At 36.7% G+C, this 13,096-nt stretch overlaps 1 protein-coding gene across 2 annotated transcripts in view; it reads right to left on the reverse strand.

The window, feature by feature from the left end:
* Positions 1 to 13,096, reverse strand: part of LOC149148358 (calmodulin-binding receptor-like cytoplasmic kinase 2) — a 112,503-nt gene that overhangs the window by 2,909 nt on the left and 96,498 nt on the right. The gene's annotated exons all lie outside the window — the stretch shown is intronic.

The raw sequence follows: 13,096 nt of genomic DNA on the forward strand, positions 1-13,096 counted from the left end.
TTTTATGTTTATGATAAAAAGGAGAGAGAGAAGCACTCCAAGATCATTATAGTTTTACTGATTTAATAAGTCAAGAAGGTTGGAAGTGTAGCAAAAGTTTTGGAAATGAGAACCAAGCCCGTCAATTTAAGAGAAAAGTCAAGAAGGTTGGAAGTGTGGCAAAAGTTTAGGAAATGAGAACTGAGCCCGTCAATTTAAGAGAAAGTGTTTTTCATCTTTAGCGCTATCTCATAGTGTCTTGGGAATAGACCAATGCTTAGTTTCACTTCAAAATCTTCAGCGCTATCCCATAGTGTCTTGGGAATAGACCAATGCTTAGTTTCACTTCAAAATTCATGAGAATTAGTTCTTATCCTTGCAATATTCATTTTCTTCTTACTAAGAAGAAAATGAATAGTTCTTATCCTTGCAATATTCATTTTCTTCTTACTAAGAAGAAAATGAACATTGCAAGGATAAGAACTAATATTTAAGTGTAATTTTGTAATAATGTTTTAGTTTTATGTTTTTATAAATAGATTCAACCCTTTGAAAATCTCTTGAATATATAGAATAAAATAGCTCAAACATGCAATTCCAACAAATATTTGTCCCATTTAAAAATTAATTTATGTAAAATAATGATACTTGAGATGCTATAACAATAAGAATTTATTTTCAATTATGTAGAAATTTTTATTTTTTATTTTTCTTTATTGTTATTTTAAACCATATCTAATAGGTAAGTTGTTGACATTGACATAATTTAGTTAACATGAGAATTGAAATATTTTATTTATGGATTAAGTTGTCCATATATATATTATTTTCAATTACTTCTTCTCTTTGCACATAGAAATATTTTGTTGTGGTTCATATATATACATATCTTTATGTTTTTTCTTGTTGAAGAATGTAGCTAGTTTTTCTCTTCATAATTTTGCTTATCAAAAGGAATTTTATTATTCATGTAATTGACTTATTAAGGCATGGGTTTCATGCTTGGGTCAATAAAAAGTCTCCATTGAAAACTTCTAAGGTTTGCCATGATTCATTAGATTCATTGTCATATTTATTAGAGCCTTATTGGGTTTTTGTTCCATGTAAAAAGATTTATTTTTGAGTCAAAATAGTCATTTGTCACCTCCACACTAAGTCAGCCATGCCCTCAACATGTTGGCCTAGATTAGGGTACTTCGAACTCACAAGAAGGCTATTTATTTAGCAACTTCGCTTCATTTGGAGAACATCATCAACAAGTTCGATCTCTAAGAAGAAGTAGCTAGAAAAGAATGTGAAGTTGCTAGAAAAGGGGAGAAGTTGGGAAGAAGAAAATCTTGGGCTAGCTTTCTCTCGCACGTGCAAAGATACTGGGCTGAAGTTGGGTTCGAAATTCTCGAAGTTCTAAATTTGGGGGCCGAAATTATGATATAAAGTTGCACCTTGAAGAGCTGACACTTGGAAGGCTGAAGAAAGGGCATCTACAAGAAGGAAGGGTTGACTTGGTGGTTGGAGGAGGTCTTTGTCTAGGTCTTGGAGTCTTATCTTGATATGAATTTATTAGTGGAAGAGCTTGACTAGGTTTTCCCCTAGATAGGGGTTTTGCCTTTGCTAAGTGCCTACATCTTGTGTCTTTTGTTCCCGTGATCTTCATACATACATAATTTGGTAATTACTTGATGAAAGATTAACTAATAAAGAAGTAAAAGAAGCTAACATAAGTCACAAGTAATTATCAAGAAAGAAGAATCAAATCCTAATTGCTACAAGTCTTGATTTCTCAACATGGTATCAGAGATAAGGTTAAAGAAGGTTGGAGATCACTTTGTTGGCTATTACTTGAAGAAAGGAAAAGCAGTTTTGGAAGAAAAAGGTTACTTCCTCGATGGCAAGCCACTTGAAGATGGGATTTAATATTATGAAAATTGCAAGAAGTTGGATTGAAATGATCTTCTACAATCTATCTAGGAAGGTCAAGAGAGAAGGATTATTGGCTACACTTGCACGTACACTTAGTGATGACAATGCATGGATCATTGATAGTGGATCCTCAAGACGCATGATGGAAGAAAGTGGACAACTACAAACTCTATCAGGGGAACCATCATCACATGCAGTGGAGCTAGGAGACAACAACAGTTATGCAGTCAAGGGCCTTGGATCTACATCACTAAAGCTGGAAAGTGGAGCAAAGTTGCATCTAAACAACATACTCTATTTTCCAGGTTTGAAAAAAGATCACTTTCCATTTCTTGTTTAGAGGATAAAGGAGAAAGGGTTTCATTTGTAGATGTAAAGCTTTTGGTTTGGGGAAAAGACTCAAGTATCGAAAGGGAAAAAGTTACTGGAATTCGTGAAGGAAGTTTATATAGAGTCATCAAACCATCTCCTCAAGTCCTAGTTCACATGGAGGTCAATCCTATTGAACTATGGCATAGAAGATATGGGAATATTCATTATAAGATAATACCCTCACTTAGTCAAGTGGTAAAGGGAATCCCCAACATCAAGGAAGATCATGGAGTGTGTAAGGGATGTGCTTTGGGAAATATTAGTTGGAAACCTTTTACAAGTAGTGATACAAGGTCTAAGGAAATATTAGACCTCATTCATTCTGATGTGTGTGGTACAATGTCTAAAAAATCTCTTGGAAGCCATCTTTATTATGCAACCTTCATTGATGATCATTCTAGAAAGCCATGGCTCTATCTTCTTAAGACAAAATATGAATTATTTGAAAAGTTCAAATAATTTAGATCCGAAGTGGAGACATCAACTGGTAGAACAATAAAAACATTCAGATCTGACAATGGAGGGGAATGCACTTCAAAAGAGTTGATTTCATATTGTAAAGAAGCATGTATTAAGAGAGAGCTCATTGTTCCCTATAACCCCGAATAGAATGGAGCTATAGAAAGAAAGAATAGAACCATTGAAGAATGCATAATGACTATGATATTTGATCAAGATCTACCAAAATTTCTATGAGGAGAAGTAGTAATGACAACATTATACATACAAAATAGAAGTTCTCATAGAATCCTTGATCACATGACACCAGAGGAAGCATTCACAGGAAAGAATCCAAGTGTGGATCACCTCTAAATCTTTGGATGTCCGACATATACCCATGTCCCAAAAGACAAGTGAAATAAGTTGGACTCTACAAGCATAAAGGGAATATTTCGTTGGATATAGTCTCTCATCAAAAGCTTATAGAATATACATCAAGGAAAATAGACAAATTGAAGTTAGCAAGGATGTTATATTTGATGAAAATCATGCCTACAAAAGATCCAAGGTCTAAGGATATACTGATTGATTATGACAAAGAAGATGTGCCATTATTTTAAGAAGAAGAGCTTCATGAGAGGGCCACTACAAATATAGAAGAAGAAGATGAAGGACCAAGCGAGCTTGTTCAACCTATAATCATTCCTGAAACAAGGAAGAGGCCAATTTGGTTAGAAGCTACACTAAAATATGTCGAAGGACATGGATCAACGAAAGGAACCTTTAGAGAAAGTAAAATACCAAAGATATATCTAGGGTATGCAACATACATGACAAAATTGATAGAAGTTGAACCTACTATATTTGAAGAAGTTGCTCATTAAGAAGTATGGAAGAAGGCAATGCAAGAAGAATACCAATCCATCATGAAGAATGGAGTTTGGGAAATTGTTCCTAGACTAAGTGAAAAAATAGTTTTCACCTCCAAATGGAATTATAAGATCAAACATGTCGTTGATGGAAGCATAGAAAAATACAAAGCAAGATTTGTTGCAAGGGGTTTCTCTCAAAAGGAAGGAATAAACAATGAAGAAACCTTTGCACCTACTTCCAGGTATACTACTATAAGATCTTTGGTTTCACTAGTTGTTACTATGGGATGGAAAATCCATCAAATGGATGTCAAAACAACATTTCTGAATGGAACCATTGATGAAGAAGTTGTATTGAAAAATCGGAAGGCTTTGAAATAAATAGTAGGGACACACATGTTTAGGTGTTGAAGAATCTAGAGCAATCAAGATTAATGAGATTCTTCTTGCATGATAACTATTTGTGAGGCATTTTTATCTTTTTCTTATTAGCACGATATTCTCTTGATATTATTAGAGTGTATCATTTTAGTTCATCAAATAGCTACCAAAAACAAAAGAGACAAGAACACAAGATGTTGGCTTTCTGCCAGGGCCAAACCTCTCACTCTTTGAGAGGAAAACCAGCACAAAGTTCTTCTTATAGAGATTCCAATTAATGAATACCAGGACCATGACCCTTGACTTATTAGGCCACTCCAAGACCAAGACACTAATCCTCTTCTTCGTCACTGCTGAGATCATCATCATTACTGTTACTTCACTGAGGTCATCATTACTTCACCTTCATTGTATTCATCATAATGATGAGATCATTACTATTGCACCATAGCTCCATCTTCACTTACACAGTTGTTGCACTCTTACTAAGATCATCACTATGTCAACGAGGTCTATATACCGCATGAGAGCTGTACCGAGATATGGATCATGACCTTGCCTTCATTATGATCGAGATCATGACTGTTATTTTACTGAGATTATGATTGTAATTGGTATGCTGAGAGTGTATAATAGTGGGGTCACAATCATGTCGATATTGTACCTAATTCTAGAGAGAAATGTTGAGTGTCTATGACTGAGAGTTCCTTGCACCAATATCTTCATCACCAATTATGCCGAGATTGTTTATACCAAGACAGTGATCATGATGACCATCCAAGAAACATAGATCCATTGTACTTCATCTAAGATTTTTCACCTCCTGTACCATCCAAAAATTATAGTTATCCTTCTCCATCTGAAACACTAAACTATTGTCTTCATATGGGATTCTTGTACCACTTTTCTTGTCCTAGATTTTAGGTATGTATGCGAAGATGTCACTGTGAAAATGTGAGGGTACTGGCTCCTTTATATAGTTGTTTGTCCCTATATTTGAGCCAACATGTCCATTGAAAGGATGTGTCTCCATATGTGAGCCGACTTGATATTTATATACATTCTAAGGCTGACATGACTACTTTTTACATCGTTTTGTTGGATGACTTCTCCAAGAGGGTTGTGCTTGTCTTGGAGAGTTGATCTAGACACTAGGTTGACTCATATACATTTTATATATGCTCAATAAGAGCTCTTCATACATTACTTTGATTCTTTGACTTAATAATAAATCCTAAGGCTCTCATTGGGAGCCACTAATAAATAAACCTCTTTCTCATGAAACCCATGCAACAAGGCATATAAAAAATATTTTTGTTCTCTTTATTATATCATTTACATATGCCATAATTACATGTCATTATGAAGTCCAAACCTAGTTACACTTTCTTCAACACTCCCTCTTAACTAGGGAGGTATTCATAATGGTACTTGGTCATTCTCAATCTGAATAATTTCTCATAAGAAGAATCAAATTGATAATCCCATATATATATCATCATATCAACTAGAGTTGTCAGAATGCAAGGCCTTGACTAACATATCCATCTCTCCATGAGACCATGAGCTACAATGCTGGCAAGACCAATGACTATAGACACTTTCATCATTATCTCTCAAGGTACATACCCACCCAAGTGTTCATTGAGTATGACCTTCTAGGAATATTCTTATCTTGGGTTCCCAACCCTCAAAGAGTATCAGTCCTCTTGCCTACTCTTGTCTTGGATGCCCTACACATCCTCAGAGAACATCAAAAGCCAGATGATTACCCAATCCTCCATTCTTTCTTTGAAATTGAAGACAAGAATGTTGTTTCTATTTCTCCCTCTCAATTAGGGAGAATACATCCATCATGTGTCTACATTTCTCTTCATGGCCTTCACTAAGACTTATGGCTATTAGTCCTAATCTAGTGCATGACACATGGAATAGAAAAACACAATTTTCACTCCCTTTTAATAAGGGGTGATCCAATCCAAGCTCCCTCTTAACAAGGGACTCTCCTTTTTCATCAGCAACTACTTCTTCATGGGTCGTTTAGTTGCTTGATCAACTTCTTTCCTTGATGTCATATTGAGATTCTTCCTTGTAGGGCATCAACCATCGATCACTTTCCTTATTAGCTTTTCATGTCATTCCTTTCTTCATGGAAAGTGGCCTTCTTGATACATACCTAGAACCTTCATCATGTGGCTACTTCTTCCTCATCGTGTTTCTTTCAGAAGTTTCCATTCACCTCATGAATGATATTTGTACTTGTACTTAGAATTCTTGTTCCAGTAGCCCTGCATGAACTCATCCAAATATTATTCAAGAAATCAAATCATAACGTTAAATCAAATTGTACCTTTTGAGATGGCCCTTCATCATGACATCTTCCTATAGGTATCAACATCCTGCATACATGTTAACACAACTTCCAAATATATCCATTGTCAATGGTCTTCATCTTTTTCACAATAGTCTTCATATCCTTTCGGGAGATATCCTAGTCCAGTATTCTTGGTCTTTTGGATGTTGATTGCATTCATCAAGGTTGCATATCTCGTGGTCTCTTCCTTCCTCACACATTCCATTCCTAGGAGTTTTCAATCAGAGTTTCTTAATTGTAGTCAACCACCTCACACTTCACATGAGGACATATTATGTTGATTTCATCTAGTGTGACTTATGCCTTCTTGCATCTTTTCAAAGGAGGAGATCCTTTTTCTCTTGATCATGCTTCTTAAGATAGAAGTAATGATCCATGTTACCTGAAATAATAAGACATGACATTATAATATTAAACACAAGCATACATAACTTATTTTACCTTTAGGTCATCGAGGCTTCTTCCAGCAGCTTCCTCGATTGAAAAGATCTTCAATCCCTTGATCTGCTTCATGTCATCACACCATCATCCCATGAATTCCATAAATTGAAGTTCCTGATGAAACACTTCCTCTCTAGATTAGTGAACCCTCTGATGAGGATTCCATTAGAGAACTTTGAGGATCTTGCATATCCTTATCTAAAAAATGTTTCCTATTTGACTTGATGTATGAGGAGCCTTGTCCTAGATGAATTCTTCTTTTCCTGTTGTTAGATCTCGAATCTGCCTTAGGCTGAAGGAAGGCATGATTCAAGATAACACCATACCACACTCAGCCTCGTAGTTAGCCCTACGAGGACAGGAGAGGGCACTATCCGGGTCAACTCAGTAAAAAGAAGCAATAGGGTCTGAGATGACTCAAAATGGATACTGATTTTAGGCTAGTAAATAAATATGAAAGAGGTATTTTATTAAAATGACTGAGTTGTCAGGGCTGTATGGGACAAAGAACAGCATGAGTTGAGAAATTAAATCAAAGACACAGAGTGTTTCATGAGGCAAGGTAGGCAGGAAGTTTAGCAATCAAATTTAAAATAAGACGGAGTGGAAAGGCTGTTGAGAGGCTGAAAAGGGCATAATGTAATGAATCCTTTTCAGACAAAAGAAGACACACAAAGGACGAATGCTTTTCCAAGGCAGAGCAATAAACTGGATTCTACTTTTCTTACTTAAAAACATTCAACTAGAAATGATTATGAATGAACTGTAAAACATAACAAGATACATATGAAACAGAAAGAAGAAACATATGCTAAACTCATACCACATGAATCTCATGAATCAGAGCTGCATCATTTTATTAATTTCCTGGCCAAACTGTACAGTGAAGTGCTGAGTTTTCTTCCACACCTTTCCCAAAACTCTTACCCCTTACAAATGATTTTAAATACAATAAATAAACTCAACTATGAGAAAACAGATCGACCAAAAAAAAGGGGATACAAAAGATGAAAAGCCAACCATCTGTAAAAGGAGCAGCGTTACGTTTTCTACTCGAATCTGTTGATGGCCAATGAAGAGGTGAAATCTGTAGGTGTAAATCCTTTTGAATCGCAACTGAAGACAAAAATAGGCCTCCAATCCTATTTCTCTGCTATGGTTGATATCTTCATTTTAAATTTAGGCTTCGGTCTTTGATTTTTATCCTTTTACATTTGTCGTTTGAATAAAAACTAACTTTAATAAAAAGGCTTTTAAATAAGATTTCGCCATATCCATTTACTTAACAAGATCCGCAATACTTTCCTTATCTTGGATGTCCAAGGTTGCAAAACTAACCGAGGAAAAGTCTTCATTCAAATCACTTTGTACCCCTTTTAAAATCAAACGGAATATCCTCAAGGAACCATTCCAAGTTAAACCACTGAAATCAGAGCATTGGTTACCCGTAAAACCACATTCCCATAAAATTCCTACATAGTTCATCAAAAGCTCAATTTGATTGAGCTTCCAAGGTAACCAATTATCTTTATTGGTTTTTGAGAAAATTCTATGAGATGGAGTCTGATCTACCATTGCTTGCACAGGAAATTGAATGTAGGCATCAATCAAGGCTTCCCATGCAGCCTGTGTAGCAATGCGCACTTGTGTATCAGGATCTGCAAAAGTTTGTTGTGGTATTTTCAGCATCTGGTTAACAAGCGACCGGCTTTTTATTACATTTTCCCCAAGTAAGCGAATAAACCATCCCCAAGCTTGAAGAACATACACTTTACAGCCATTATTCTGCAACAACTTCTCCATATTCAAAAGTAAATTCTGCTTGATGTCTGTAGCAGCAATCTTAGAAAGTAGTGGCAATGGAGATGAGAAAGTCAACATAATTTTTCGAAGGCACCTTTCAGCCATGTCTCTTCCCTTTTATCAGTGCTAATAAGTCTTCGATAAATTGGGGGACACCGAATATGTGACAAATCCCTCATAGTAATGCCTCAAACGTCGTAGATACAGAACCCATGGGGTTGTCAAGTGCATGAACTGTTGCTCTTATTATGGTATGAATATGTAAGGACATCAAGTGACCTTCAAATTGCTGAACAGCTATACACCACATGGCTAAGTTACAGATAGCTTTCATTTTGGTGGTTGTGATGACTTCAACTAGAGATTGCAGAACTGCGTGCACATTCTCATTTGTATGAAGACCGATCCATGCAATTTTGGGCGATTTGAGGCAAGTTCTAGTAGTTTCGGGCTCTCTAGTTGTATGCGCCGCGCATCCAGCCCAATACGTCGTGCCCCATGTATGCACCGCGCCCTTGTAAAATAACACAAGCTCTTGAGGCTTAGTACGTTGCGCCTGCTGAGTGAGCCGCGACCACCTCCCAATGCGCCACACCTGTAATTTCACCCACAGTCGGCCCTTCAAAACTCTGTTTTGCCCTCCAACTGAGTTTTCCATGATTTCTCTTGGCTCCACTGATGTCTTTGGCGCGCAATTGGATTGTTTAAAAATGTCTTATACATCATGCACTTTGATTCTTTCTTTTGACAAACCCATTTTTGCAATGTTTTAAACTTTGGCACTTTCACATAACCCTGTTTTTGCTCCCACTTTGATTTTTGGCTGAATGATGAAACTGTTGGGTCCCTATAATACTAGTGATTACCCCATTACTATTGTAGTTATACCCCTTATTTATATTGATGTACCCATGTAGTGCCCATATTGTTACTATTGTGCCACATAGAAGCCCACTATTGTTATTGTTGTGCCCTACAATATTATTGTTATGTAGGCTTTGATTGTATTGGGACCACTTAGACTCCTATATATAGAAAGGAGGTATTTTCATTTGTATCATCCAAGAATTGTTCATTTATGTAATGTAAAGGAGGTTGCCCCCTCGAAGAGGCTGAATTCTAAGGCGTTGATCTATCTTTTCTATCTTTTCTTGAGCTGGTTTCATAACATTTGGTATCAGAGCTTTGGATTCTAGGGTTTCGCTGCTCCAAACAGGTCATCGTGGCATTTTCGCTATAACTTTTTTTCTGTGACGTTTCAGAAGTCGCAAAAAAAACCCATTTGAGAAGAAATCGCGCTGAACCTTGGGTCCGAATTTCAGAGTTTTTCGAGCGATATTTGCGGAGATATGATCTGAGGAAGTTGGTCTTTTTGCAGACTCTTGAATTACACTCAAAACAGGTGACCTAGGGAAAATCGTCATAACTTTCTTTCTGAGCATCGGATTGAAATTTCGTAAGAAGGTACAGAAAGAGGACGGACTGTAGTTTTCTTTTATATATTTTTCAGAGTCAAAGGTTGAAACAGTGACACGTGGCACGTCGTCCAAGTTCGCTCTACTGAACTAGTCTATAATCAAGTAACTGTGGGAGATTTCCCATAACTCTTCCTTGGAGAATCCAATTTGGGTCAGACTTGTGGCATTGGAAAGAGGACACAGAGGGCTACTACAGGTCACAAATTCAGAACTAGATAATCAGAAAGTACAGAGATACATCAGAGGCAATATCGAGCTCCTACAAAGTGAAAAAAGGTGTGTAGATTTTCTTTAATTTTTGCTTAAGCTTGGTTTGAAAATTTATGTTGAAGGTATTCAAAGGGAATATTAGAGAATTATTATCGGTAACTGATGCCACGAGGAAAGAAAATGCAAACACCTAGTAAGGAACCTGAAAGCTCTAGCATGACTCATGAAGAAGAAGAAGAAATGCTATATGATATATCAAAATTACAAGAACAAGTGCAACAAGTGTCACTTGCACAAAAAGCAACAGAATCTAAAATGGATGGTTTAAGGAAAGATGTAGAAGCTAAGATGGATGGTTTAAAGAAAGGTGTAGAAGCTAAGATGGATGGCATGGAAGCTAAAATTGATGGCATGGATGATAAGATGGATAAGTTGCTACAAGAAATAGTCACTAAGGGTGAAAGAGTACCAAAGGAAACTCATGATGAGAACAAAAGAAATGTTAATCATGATTCCATAGAATCTAATGTTGGATCGAAGACTCACCATGTTCCAAAAATCGATATGAGGAAGTTTGATGGCAAGGATCCCGCCACATGGATATTACAGATGGAGCAATTCTTCGATCTCAATAATGTGCAAAACACACAAAAGGTACGTATGGCAACTTTATATTTGGAACCAAATCAGTTTGTATGGTATCAATGGCTTTGTTCTCGTAAACAATTTATCACTTGGGCAATTTTTACGGAAGAATTGATAGCACATTATGAGGATACAAAAAGCAACACTTTTTTAGCCAATTGATAATCTCAAACAAAAGGGTTCAATAATGGAGCACATTGAGGAGTTCCAAAAATTGAACATAAGGATAAAAGATATTCCAGAGGAGCATAGGATTGATGTGTTCATAGGGTCTTTAAAGGATAATATCCAACATGATGTGCGCCTTTGGGAACCTGATTCATTAGAGAAGGCATTCAGGTTAGCAAGAAAAATGGAAAGCAAAATTATGGCAACTAGGAAGCATACCATTCACAACTATAAAGATGGAAGTGTTGTTGCCCATAGTCTTCCACAACCTACAAGGTTGACACCACAACAATTGGAAGAAAAAAGAGCAAAAGGGCTTTGTTACAATTGTGATAGCAAATACACAAAAGGTCATAAGTGTGCTGAGAAGAAATTATTCTACATAGATTGTGAAGAGGAAGAAGAAAAGGAGCAAGAAAGGTCAAAAGAAGAGGATATATTCCAGGAACAAAGCCTAGATGAAGAACAAATAAATCCGACCATATCTTGTAATGCATTGGCGGGAATTACCACTCCTCAAACCATCAAGATAGAAGGACAAATCAAGAAGAAAAAGGTAATAGTGTTGATTGATTCAGGAAGCACCCACAATTTTATTCATTGTAGGGTAGCAAAAGAATTGAATTGCTTCCTATATCCAGCACCAGAGTGTCAAGTGATGATTGCAAATGGAGGAACAATAAATTGCTCTGGAAAGTGCCATAATATCAAGCTATCCATGGGAGAATATGTATTGACTAGCCCAATGCTTTCCATTCCAATGGGAGGTGCTGATGTTGTACTAGGAGTCCAATGGCTACAATCCTTGGGTACAATAGCTTTTAATTTTCAAGAACTTTTCATGAAATTTTCTGTGGAAGGAAAGGAAGTTGAATTAAGGGGTATTGCAGGGAAACCAGGAAAGATAATCAGCTCTAATGGTATGACAAAGCTTCTAAAAAAGGAGCAAAGGGGTGTAATTGCACAATTATGTTCGCTAGATGTTTCCACATTAGAATCATCTATTTCTCCAGATCTCCAAAAAGTCCTGGACAATCATTCCAAGGTATTTGAGACTCCCAAAGGTCTCCCACCTATGCGTGATCATGATCATGCTATTCATCTGATTCCAGGAAGTGTTCCTCCAAACATCAGGCCGTACAGATATCCCTATGTCCAAAAAAGTGAAATTGAACGTATGGTTGCAGAAATGCTAGAGGCTGGTATAATTCAACCGAGTCAAAGTTCTTTCTCTGCTCCAGTAGTATTGGTGCACAAGAAGGATGGATCATGGCGCATGTGTCCGGATTATAGGGAGCTCAACAAGCTCACTATTAAAGATAAGTTCCCCATTCCTGTCATTGATGAATTACTGGATGAATTGCATGGATCAATTTACTTCACCAAGTTGGATCTTCGTTCAGGATATCATCAAATCAGAATGAAGATTGAAGACATTCCGAAAACGGCATTTAGAACTCATGAGGGTCATTATGAATTTTTGGTCATGCCTTTTGGCCTTACCAATGCACCTTCAACATTTCAAGGTTTGATGAATTCAATTTTCAAACCATTCCTTAGAAAATTTGTGTTAGTATTTTTTGATGATATACTTATCTACAGCAAGTCTTGGAAGGATCATGTTGAACATGTTGACAGGGTGCTACAACTATTGGAAGAGAAACAATTATATGCCAAAAGATCCAAATGTTTCTTTGGAGTCCAGGAGGTGGAATATTTGGGTCATATTGTATCTCATGAAGGAGTTAAGGTAGACCCTAGCAAAATTAAAGCCATTAAGGAATGGAAAATCCCCACATCCATAAAGCATTTGCGAGGATTTCTTGGGTTGACAGGGTATTATCGCAAGTTTGTTAAGAATTATGGGAGAATAGCAGCACCTCTAACAACATTATTGAAGAAAGATGCATTTTCATGGACTCCGGAAGCAACAAAGGCCTTTGAACATCTTAAAGAGGCAATGTGCCAAGCACCGGTCTTAGCTACACCAGACTTCACAAAAACCTTTATTG

Source organism: Pinus tabuliformis, chromosome 9, assembly GCF_031772625.1.
Source record: "Pinus tabuliformis cultivar Carrire ecotype Pingquan chromosome 9, CPIR1, whole genome shotgun sequence".
NCBI classification, from domain to species: domain Eukaryota; kingdom Viridiplantae; phylum Streptophyta; class Pinopsida; order Pinales; family Pinaceae; genus Pinus; species Pinus tabuliformis.